Below are 12,440 nucleotides of genomic sequence, written 5' to 3' on the forward strand. Positions count from 1 at the left end.
TTATGTAGCAGCTCTGTGTATTCTCGCTTCATAATGAGAGTTTGAGCATTTTATTTCTCAACTTATTCGTGATCAAATTGTGGTGAACTGTAGGGACAAGAAAGTCCAAGAGAAATTACTCACCTTAAAGAATCCTTCCTTTGAGGAAACGATTACTATTGTTAAGAGTATTGAATTGTCTCAGAAAGGAGCTCAAACCTGAAAAGAATGTGGTGGGTGCTGTAAAAGATCAAAAGGATATGAGTGAGAAAAATCTAGGAGACAAAATCAAACCGAATCATTTCCGAACAAAAAGTGAAATACGTTTGCTCCCATCAAACAGAAAAAAAGGTTCTTACTCCAAAAATCTTTGTACAAAGTGTGGTTTCCGAACTCAAAGGTGTGTCCCGCGAAAAATGCAGCATTTTGTAAGTGTGGGAAACAAGGGCATTTCACAAAAATGTCTGGTTTTCGAGGGAGTGTCAATGTGGTGTTCTCTGAGGAGCCCAAGTATGATCCTGTGTATGAAGTGGTCAGCTCGCTCACTAATTTTGTAGTGGTTGTCAAGGACGAATCAAGTCAAGTCAAGTCAAGTCAAATAATTTGTATAGCGTGCTACATACCCAGAGGGTCTCAAGGCGCTTGAGGAAGGGTGTGGACTTACTTGTCGAATATCCAGGTTTTAAGTTGCTTTCTGAAGGCTAAGTGGTTTTGAGTGAGGCGGAGGTGTGTGGGGATGGAGCTCCAGGTTTTAGCTGCCAGGTATGAGAAGGATCTTCCTCCCATGGTGGTTTTGTTGATGCGTGGAACAGCAGCAAGGGCTTGGTTGGAAGAGCGTAGCTGGCGGGAGGGGGTGTAGAAGGAAAGTCGCGTGTTGAGGCAATCGGGTCCAAGATCGTAAAGTGCTTTGTGTGCGTGAGTGAGGAGGCGGAATGTTATCCTCTTATTGACAGGGAGCCAGTGGAGGTCTTTAAGGTGACCAGAAATGTGGTCTTTGCGCGGGATGTCTAGTATGAGTCTGGCTGAGGCGTTCTGGATGCGTTGGAGTTTTTTCTGAAGTTTTACGGTGGTACCGGCGTAAAGGGTGTTTCCGTAGTCCAGGCGACTCGTAACTAGTGCGTCGGTGACCGTTTTTCTAGTTTCGGTGGGGATCCAGCGAAATGGTTTTTTTGAGCATGCGAAGAACATTGAAACAAGATGATGAGACGGCGTTGACTTGTTTGGTCATCGAGAGTGAGGAGTCCAGGATGACGCCCAGGTTCCGTGCGTGGTCCGTTGGGATGGGTGCTTTTCCTAGGGCCGCTGGCCACCAAGAGTCGTCCCAGGCGGAAGGGGAAGTACCTAAGATGAGGACCTCTGTTTTGTCTGAATTCAGTTTAAGACGGCTGTGCTTCATCCACTCAGCTACTTCTTTCATTCCTTCATGTAGGTTGGTTTTGGCGGTGTTAGGGTCTTTGGTGAGTGAGAGGATCAGTTGAGTGTCATCAGCGTAGGAGATGATGTTGAGGTTGTGTTGGCGTGCGATGGTCGCGAGGGGGCTCATGTATACGTTGAAGAGGGTGGGGTTAAGAGAGGATCCTTGTGGCACGCCGCAAATGACCTCGGTGGCTTCAGACTTGAACGGTGGGAGGCGGACTCTCTGAGTTTTTCCGGCAAGGAACGAGGTGATCCAGTCCAGTGCTTTTCCTTGGATTCCGATGTTGTTGAGGCGTTGTACAAGGGTGCTGTGGCAGACTGTGTCGAAGGCTGCGGAGAGGTCGAGAAGGATGAGGGCGACTGTCTCTCCATTGTCCAGTAGAGTTCGAATGTCATCTGTTGCTGCGATAAGGGCGGTCTCAGTACTGTGTTTGGCTCGGAAGCCGGACTGTGAGGAGTCGAGGGATTTGTTGGTTTCGAGGAAGGCGGCGAGCTGGTTGTTGACGGCTTTCTCGATGACTTTGGCCGGGAATGGTAGGAGCGAGATGGGGCGGTAGTTTTTGAGTTCGGTGGGGTCTGCTGTGGGTTTTTTCAGAAGGGCGCTGAGTTCGGCGTGTTTCCAGCTTTCCGGGAAGGTGGCGGAGTTGAGGGAGGAGTTGATGATGTCTCGGAGGTGTGGTGCTATGATGGAGTCTGCTTTGTTGAAGATGTGGTGAGGACAGGGGTCTGTGGGGGATCCTGAGTGGATGGAGTTCATCAGGCGGATGGTGTCCTCGGTGGAGATTGGGTTCCAGTCAGAAAGGATGTTCAAGGAGGGTGAGGGTTCGGCAGAAGGTTGGGTGGGTTGGTCTCCGGGTTGGTTGTCAAAGATGTTGTGGATGTCGGCAATTTTGTCGTGGAAGAACGAAGCTAAGGAGTCGCAGAGGGTTTGGGAGGGAGTGATGTCGTTGGAGTTGGCAGTGGGGTTAGTAAACTCTTTGACGATGTTGAATAATTCCTTGCTGTTGTGGGCGTTGTTGTCTAGTCGGTCTTTGAATGCTGATTTCTTGGCTGTCCGGATCAGTTGGTGGTGTATACGGGTGGCGTTTTTGAAGGCGTCCTTGGTGCTAGTGTTAGGGTCTTTTTTCCAGACCTTCTCAAGGGAGCGACAGAGTTTCTTGGATTTCTTAAGATCATCGTTGAATCAGTGGGCGTTTTTGCTGCCTAGTTTGATTTGGCATTTTTTCAAGGGTGCTAGGTTGTCGGCGCTGTTGGTTAGCCATTGTGTGAGGTTAATGGCTGCTTGGTTAGGGTTCGATGAGTAGGCAGGAGGGTTTTGAAAAAGGGATGTGGAGATCTGGTCGATGGTGATTTTGTTCCAGTTTCTTCGCAGAGTAGGTTGTGGGTGGTTGTGGGTTGTGGTCTTTTTGTAGACAAAGTGAACGCAGCTGTGGTCTGTCCAATGGAGAGCTGTGGTGTGATCGAATGAGATGTGTTTGCTGGAGGTGAAGATAGGGTCAAGTGTGTGTCCAGCGTTGTGGGTGGGGGTGTTTACAAGTTGTTTGAGTCCGAGGTTGGCGAGATTGTCCAGAAGGGTGGTGGTGTTGCTGTCGTTACTCTTTTCCAGGTGAAAATTGAGGACTCCCAGTAGAATGTAGTCCTCGGAGGGGAGGGCGTGTGGGGTGATGAAGTCAGTGATGTCTTCACTGAATTGTGCACGGGGTCCTGGTGGTCTGTAGAGGAGTGTGCCTCTGAGTGTGGTTTTGGGGTCGGTGTGGATCTGGAAGTGAAGGTGTTCGGCGCTAGCGAGGTTGGCGTCTGAGCTGGTTGAGATGCGGATGGATTTCTTATGGACGATGGCGATGCCTCCTCCTGTTTGGTTGGTGCGGTCTTTTCGGATGATCTTGTATCCGTCCGGGATGGCTATGGTGATGTCTGGAGCTGAAGAGGCGTTCATCCAGGTTTCTGTTAGGAAGGCGACGTCTGGAGAGATGGTGTCAAGTAGATTCCAAAGGTCGATGGCGTGTCTGTGGACCGAGCGGGTGTTGAGCAGGATGCATTGAAGGTGGTTAGTGTCGGATCTCTGTTTGGTGTTTGTGGGTGTGGTGTGGGACTTGGTGCAGTCGAACTTGCAGGAGTGGCATGTGAAGGGTCCATGGGCATGCCCCGGTGAAGCTTGGGCACAGTTGGGGAGTGTGCCCGGGTTAAGTGCTAGGAGGGTGGATGAGTTGTATGTAATGCGGGTGGGCTGGGAGTTGCGGGGACCAGGGGGTCTGGCGCTGGGCGCGGTCCAGGCGCGGACGGGCGTAGACGGGCTTACCTTTGGCGCACCTTCGGCGCGGTCGCAGCGCGTGGACGCTGCGCGTTGGGTCATTGGTCATAAATGGAGAGAGGAGCGGGGGCGGAGCGAGGGAGGGGCAGCTGGGAGGCGGTAGCGGGGAGGGTAGGTGGGCCAGGGGAATGAACAACAGGGAAATGGAGGGCGGGATAGAGAGTCAAAACGGGGGGGCAGGAGGATTGAGGGTCCGAGCAACAGCAGGGAAATATTACAAAAGTAATTCAGTTAGCATACAAATGAAGCATTCAGCGAACCCAGCGCACAATGTAAAAAGCTAAAGGCAACAATTACAGAAAGCAACAGGCAACAATTACAGACAGCAAAGTCGCGCTATTAAGGATGACTGCAGCGCGATGCTCGGCGCTATAATCTGGTGAAGAGCACTAAACAAACTGAAATGCACACGATACCAGACACCAGCGTGGTCGAGTCAATGGCCAGGGAGGGAGCGTGGGGGGAGCGACCGCTTCGGATCGGATCCGGACGGTCACAGCTGCAGAGAGGAGGAGGTGATCTCTCTGTTTGTGGGTGGGAGGGGCAGCTGGGAGGCGGTAGCGGGGAGGGTAGGTGGGCCAGGGGAATGAACAACAGGGAAATGGAGGGCGGGTTAGAGAGTCAAAACGGGGGGGCAGGAGGATTGAGGGTCCGAGCAACAGCAGGGAAATATTACAAAAGTAATTCAGTTAGCATACAAATGAAGCATTCAGCGAACCCAGCGCACAATGTAAAAAGCTAAAGGCAACAATTACAGAAAGCAACAGGCAACAATTACAGACAGCAAAGTCGCGCTATTAAGGATGACTGCAGCGCGATGCTCGGCGCTATAATCTGGTGAAGAGCGCTAAACAAACTGAATAGCACACAATACCAGACACCAGCGTGGTCGAGTCAATGGCCAGGGAGGGAGTGTGGGGGGAGCGACCGCTTCAGATCGGATCCGGACGGTCACCGATGATTGTGTTGATCCAGTAGTTGATGTGTTGGCAGATGGGAGATGTTTGAAACTGTTGGTGGATTGGGGGTGCGATTGACAATGATCATTGAAGAGTTGTTTGAAAGTACCTGGGGAAATAGACCTCTCAATCCCCTGACAGAGCTCCTGTCTCTTATGAAGGGAGGAGAATTGATTTAAGAGGTTACTTCGAAACCTCCTTAGTTTTTAAGGACAGGCACCTCTGAAGGAAGGTTTATATGGCCAAAAAAGCGCTCAATATCCTTGGTTGGTATCACCAGGGGTTATTTGGGATGACCCTTAGGCCTGGCACTCTAGAACAGTTTCCATGGTGGGTAAACAGCCTGAAGGAGAGAGTTTGATCTCATGGTCCAAGAAATTTCCAAAAGTTTTTGCAGATAATCTTGGATGCAATACATGGTTCAAACATTTAATCAAGGTCAAAGAAGGAACTATTCTGATCAAACACAAATTATGTAATGTACCATTCAGTATCAGGGATGATTTGTCTTCAGAACTGAAAAAAATGTGTGAATCTGGTGTTATTGAACCTATTGAGTCCTCTCTCTGGTTATCTCCCTTGGTGGTCGGGTAAAAAAAATGTGTTATTCTCAGGGTATGCATTGATTGCGCAGCCTCAATAGGGAAATCTGGATGGACTCGCAACCCCCCTTCCCCACATTGATGACATTCTTTCTGTTGTAAATTGGCAGCGATCAGGGTTAGCATTTCGCTGAAGCCATCTTGTATTCGGTAACCATTTTGTCTGCCATGTGCTCACCATGTGCTCTGTCCTTTCTTTCTGTCGTTTTCTCTTGTACTCTGCTTAAAGACAGACTATATTTAGGCTCTGCTACTCTGCACATGCGCAGAGGAGACTGTGACTGTCCATCAACCTGTTCTAGGATGTATATGTCAGGTAATTCTTACTGGTGTCAGCAAACTGCTAGCTCCTCCATACTGTTGACTTTGCATTTTTGTATGACCTTTTATGTATGTAAACCTTTTGTTGTGTACTTGTACCGCCTTCTTCTGAGCCCCTGTGTGGGTATAAAAGGAGCATGTTCCTTCTGTTCAGTGTGCTACTTCATACACTACTGAAGGGTGTTGTGTGAATGTAGTTCCACCTCTTGAGGTTAATAAAGAGCTTGGTTTTGTATTGCAGTTTCCATGCCAACTTTTTCCTATTGGTCTGAGGACTTTGTGCAGAGAAGGGCGAACCCCTAGCACTGGTAGGCCTAGTTGAGGCTCACCACAACAAATTGGCGCCCAACATGGGACTCATCGGTGACTCAGATGCCCGAAGGAGTGGTCGAAGCGAAGGATTGGAATCTCGCTGTGGACGATCGCTGCCCGAGGAGACCCGCGTCTTGGCAACCATGGTATTTTCTTCTCTTTCTGATCTGAACCTCCAGGTGGTGCCGGTCCTCAACTGAGATCTCTTCTGTTGATTCGCCGTGCAGTGACCATTTGGTCGATTCAAGAACTTGGCAGTTAAAATCTGGACACCTGGGATTGGTAAGGTTGTTGATGCGACGCTTGCTGTGGTTTTGGAATTTGTATTGGCCAATTTGGGTTTGTGAGTAGATGATATATAAATTGCAATTTATATAGGCAGGTAATGAGGAGAATTTTCTCTGTTTTGAATAAAAGTTGAATGGCACAACGTACAAGCGTACTTTAAGTGCTACTTTGCGTATACTGCACTATTATCGGCACTCCTGTTTCTAGCACACTTCGTAGAATGTGTTGCTTTTGTAGTGCTACCAGTTTGAGACTTGATGAAGCACAACCGGCCCACCCGGAGGGGACGCCTAATAGGGATATGTATATTAAGTATGGTATTTCTTCTATAATGTAAAGCACGTATGGAATAAATATACTAGTAAGGATCCTGAGTTGCGTTGGCCTATGCATGGGTCATTTGGTTTACGAAAGATTCAGTATGTGGAACAATGTATGTTTAAGCGAAAGGCTAGGCAAGATATGTTTGACTGTGTACGAATGTAGGAGAAAGAAGTATGTGAACGAATGAAGCGTAAGCAAGCCGTGATCGAAAATGAACAGCAAAAGAGCATTCATGCGAAAGCATTAGAAATAAAAAACAAAGAAATTAAAGAAAGAGCAGATAGGGAGTGTCATTTGCAGGTAACTGGCCAATACGCTTTTTGACAACCCCTCTGTCCTATTCCTAATAAGCCCCAACATGACTTATTTTTGCTAGACCGTTCTCCACCTCCATATACTTCTCCGTCTGCTCCTCATGAGTCAGATGAGGACTCTTCTTCAGAGCAAGAGAAAGCACGGGAAACTCGTTCTATGTTGACTGCTGAACGTGTGTCTGATCTTAGATCCGCTGCTCGCAAAGCTGTTCATAGTACTGCTCCTGCTTTTGAACTTATAGATAATATCAAAAGCTGACAGGAAAGGGAGTAAATATATTTTACTGAGGTATTTGCTGCTGAGGTCATTGAGCGGTTTAGGAAACATTCTGAGGAATTGGAGCCCGATGATATAGAAAATGATTGTAAACATATGTGTAATGGTCTTTTTGTCATCTCTCAGGTGACTGATTCATTCAGATGTTTGGTTGAACTACGAGATGAAGCAGTCCATTTGCGAGAGGAGAAAAAGGCAGCAAGGCAGCTGCACAAAAATCTCAGACCGGCGTGGCACAGGCTTCTGTCTTCGGAACAGATAAGACTATGATAGTTCATGCGAAAACTATGCGGGAACCACACCTTTGTATGTTCCTCCTAGAGGCACGGGAACTAGTGATAATAAGGATTCCACTGATGCAAAAGGTTATTTTGTTTATTATTGGGTTTATATTCCTTGAAATAGAGCACATGTTATGGCTCTTAAAACCGCATTGCCTGATCCACGAAAGAATCCAGCAGCTTTTTATTAGGAAGTTGAGGGTGCCATTAGCTCGTGTACTATGAGTCTGCCTGATATTGACATGTTTGTCGGATTGATATTACCACCTGATATGTGGAGAAATGTGCGTAAAGTTGATGATCGTGCGACTTTTGGGGCGGTATGGAAAGATTTAGAACAAATGGATGTAGCAAGGGAACCAACACAGAAACCATGTCAGATAATTTTAGATCTTCCCGCAGCTATAATAGTTAAGTTAAAGACGATTATTCCTTCTAAAAAGATAGACTGGACTGTGTTAGCATCTTGTAAGCAAAAAGCAGATGAATGGGTTTCTGACTTCTTTACACGCTTGGAGGACCCATTCCACGATTTTAGTGGCCTGTCATTGACAGATGACACAGGCAGGCATCTGTTTGTCGATAAATATGTTGCCAACCTGTTGCCAGGAATAGCTAGTCGCCTAAAGGCCAGTGAGAGTTCATGGACTACCTCTTCTCTGGTTTCTGTTTTAACTATGGCTCAGTATTATGACCAACAAGAGTTTTAAGCGAAGGGCAATGAGGATAAAAAGACTAAAGAGTTAAAAATGAAGGTTATTTTGGCCCAGGCTTATGGTCCACCTTCTAGAGGTCATGATGGAAGTGGACGTGGGTCCTATTGTTTGTCTCTTCCTTCTTATGCTCGTTCAAATTTGTCTGCTGACCAGTGTGCGTATTATAGGAAATGTAAACATTCCGCTGCTGATTGTCCGGCACTGCGTGCTCAGCAGTATCCACATGGATGGGGACAGATGAGAAACCGCTCAGAATATTCAGGACCTAGAGGGAGCATGGATGATCGTTCTAGGTTTGATACTAGTATGCGTGGACAGGATGGGTTTAACACCTTTGAGGACGGAATCAATATCAAATGTCGGACTATTTGCAATCTAGGACTGCCTAGGTCGGGGTAAGGAATCAGTTGAAGTATTAGTAGATCAGAAGGGTCCCTATGTTACAGCACATGTTTTGGGTTCTACTGATCAGTTTCTGGTTGATACAGGAGCTACTCGTAGCACCTTATCTAAACAATTGGTTTCAAGGGCTCCCCTGTCTGGCTTAACCAGTACATCAATAGGTTTCGATGGAACACCTTCCCGTAACCTACTGTCACAACCACTTGCATTTCATGTTGATACGTTTACTGCTCCATGTCCGTTTTTGCTTTTTCCAAATAAACCAGACAATATTGTGGGTATCGATAGGCTCAAATATTTTAGGGCTACGATACGATGTATTTCGGAAGGAGTACGTGTTATTTTGAATGACAACTACCCAGTGATTGAGAGTTCCTGTCTTGTTAAAGAGGACATTGCATTAGCTTCACTCCCTTAGATACCGATGTAGGGCAAATGGTGAATCCACCAGTACATATTAGTGTCAAGGAGGGCGCTTCATTGCCACGGTTGCCTCAATACAAAATTTCTCAAGAAGGCGAAGAAGCACTTGTACGCATTGTCCATGATTTAATTAAAGTGGGGGTTGTGGAAGAAAATCCTTATCACATTTGCAACAGTCCTATTCTTCCCATTTTGAAAAAATACACTGACACTAGGATATACAGATTCATCACTGATTTGTGAGAAGTTAACAAGATTGTAGTGCCACAATACCCTGTGGTTTCTGACATAACAACACTTCTTACCCTAGTTCCTCCAACAGCGACTACATTTACTGTAATCGACCTTAAGAACGCTTTCTTTTCGATTCCTATTCATCCTGTTGGCCGATATTTGTTTGGTTTCACTTTGAATATTCAATTGTACAGATTTTGGAGAATTCCTCAAGGGTACACTGAGAGTCCAAGCATTTACATCCAAGCACTGAAATGACAAATTGATTTTTTCACTTTGCCTGAAGGAGTGGCTCTTATACAATATGTTGGTGACATCTTGTTGGCAGCCGACACGCCTGAACAATGTGAACTTTCCTTTCTTGCTTCACACCACCATAAAGTGTCACGGAAGTAATTGCAATATTGTAGACCGAAGGTTACCTACGTAGATCACCTTCTATCTAAGGAGGGACGTGCACTTAAACCAGATCGCATATAAGCAATTTTAGACACACCAGTGCCTTCTACTCAAAAAGATGTACGTGCATTCATTGGTCTTACTTCTTTTTGTAGGCAATGGAAATTAGGTTTTTCACACAATGGTAAACCCTTGTTAGCGCTTCTGACTAAAGACACTCCAGTGCCCCTTCCATGGATGACTGAATGCCAGAATGCTTTTCGTCATTTACGGCAAGCTCTTTGTTCTGCACCAGTGTTGGGTACTCCAGATTACACGAAGGCTTTTACACTCTATGTACACGAAAAAGATGGGTGTGCTTTTGTCAGTTTTAGTACTGACACACGGTGACAAGCAGCGTCCCTGTGAATATTTTTCAGCGGTTCTTGACCCTGGTGCTCATGCATTGTCTGGGTGCTTTCGTTCAGTTGCAGCAACAGCTGTGTCCATACGTCAAAGTGAAGGGATAGTTTTGTCACATAAATTGTTGGTGCTAGTACCCCATGAGGTTGATGCCCTTTTGAATCAGACTAAGACACAACATTTGACTAGTGCTCGTTTGACAGGATACAAATTGACACTGTTGGCCCCTCACATTACCCTGAAGAGGTGTGCAACTCTAACCCCAGCTACTTTGTTGCATATCCAGCGACTCATCCGCAGTCACAGGAGTCTCATGATTGTATATTCCTTTCTGAGGAACTGACAAAGGGTCATGTCGATATGCAAGATACGCCCCTTTCAGATGTAGAAGGGGAACTGTGGGTTGATGGGTCTTGTTTGAAGTTACCAGATGGCAGAACTTCAGCTGCATGTGCAATTACGACCCTTCAGACAGTAGTGGAGACAGCTCGTATACCACAGAAGTCAGCTCAAGCAGCTGAGCTAATAGCTCTGACACAAGCGTGTGAACTTAGCACTGGTTTGTGTGTGAACATCTATACAGATAGCCACTATGCTTTTGGAGTGGGCCATGATTTTGGTCTACTTTGGAAGGAAAGATTTGCAGATTGTGCAGAACTCGGCTGCAAGAGCCATTTTTGGTCTCCCACGCAGGGCAAAAGCCTCCGAACTACTAAAGAGACTGCACTGGTTGCCTATTGCTAAAAGAATCACCTTTAAGGTTTTGACCTTGGCTTTTAAGGCCCTCCTTTCGATTGGTCCTAAGTATATGGGGAAGCGCCTGGCTTTTTATGTCCCGAGGAGGACTCTACGGTCGGCCTTGTTGGCCAAAGCCGTTGTTCCCTCGATTAAACTTGCCCGGATCGGCGGGCGTTCCTTCCGATAATTGGTCCCACGTTGCTGGAATGACCTACCTGTCTCCTTAAGAAAGTCAAACAGCCTCCTTTCCTTCGGAAAGGAGCCGAAAACCTGGCTCTTTTCAGTATGATTTTCTCTTTAGGCCTCCGCGAGCTGCTGTGTTGTGCTCTCCTCTACAGTTCTCTTTGCCAAAGCGCCGGGACACCCCTCGGGGTAGCCGTGCGCTATAAAAGAGACCTAAACATAACAAAGAGGCTTTCTTACATCCCACGGGATGCAGATAATGCACGGAGGATTAGTGCATAATCTTTTGACTGCACTGACATATCCGAAGAAAGTAGCTATTTTTAAGTGTAGGCCACACAAGAAAGTAATTGATAAGACATGACAAGGTAATGCCTTTGCAGATCGCGTAGCTTGTGAAACTGCAATGCAACAAAGTACTACATGTATGTAGTTAGTGAAGTCACAAGCTGTACGTTGGCATGATGGTAGACAGGACGTGCTAGACATACAGAGCTCTGTCTCTGTGGAAGAACTTGAGCAATGGACTAAAGAGGGAATGTTGGATGATGAGGGCTGTTGGCGCAATAAAGAGATGGATAAATGGAAACTGCCTGTAGCCATTTTTACAGTCTACGGTTCAGATGGCACATGGACCGGCACATGTTGGAGCTTTAGCGATAACATAATTGCTTACCCAAGTTTGGGAGCATCCAGAAGTTGCCAGTACAGATAAAAGGCTAGTATAATCCTGTTTGATCTGTTGGCAGTACAATCATGGAAAAGGGAAACAAACTCCTCCGGGAGGGTTTGCTATGCCTACTGCACCTTTTGAAGTTTTGCAAATGGATTATATCTAACTTGAACATTGCAATAACTGGAAGCATGTTCTAGGAGTGGTGGTATGTGCTTTCAGTAAATGGATAGAGGCATACCCTACAAAGGATAATACGGCTCTAACTACAGCAAAGGTGCGTCTAAAGGAATTCTTCCCTAGAGATGGTGTTTGTAAACTTTTGTGGAGTGACAACGGACCTCATTTTATTGGGCAAGTTGTTGAGCATGTCCGGAAATGATTAGGGATCAGTCAGAAGTACCATGCAGTCTTCCACCCACAATCAACATGATTGGTGGAGAGGTATAACGCTACTCTTTAAATTGAAATTAGCGAAAAATACTGGCTTCCATGTCCTTGAAATGGCCTGATGCATTACCTTTGGCATTGTTGTCCATAAGATCGGTGCCGCATTCACGATCTGGGCAAACACCATATGAAGTGGTATTTGGGAGACCGATTAACATAAGCCACACGCCATATATACTGTACCATGTGTTCTGATAAATGATTACTTAGCACAATTGACTGAAAGTTTGATCTCTATTCATCAACAGGTTTGAGAAGCTCTTCCTGACAGATCTACAGGTGAGGGCCATGAACTCCGGCCCAGAGACCACGTAATAGTCAAGGTCTTAGAGAGGTCAAACAGCTTAGAGCCCAGGTGGCGAGGACCGGAGGAGGTGCTCCTAGCAACAAGGACAGCTGTTTGAGGAACGAAAAGGAAGCACTGGGTCCATAGCAC

This window comes from Lissotriton helveticus, chromosome 2_1 (assembly GCF_964261635.1).
Source record: "Lissotriton helveticus chromosome 2_1, aLisHel1.1, whole genome shotgun sequence".
NCBI lineage: Eukaryota > Metazoa > Chordata > Amphibia > Caudata > Salamandridae > Lissotriton > Lissotriton helveticus.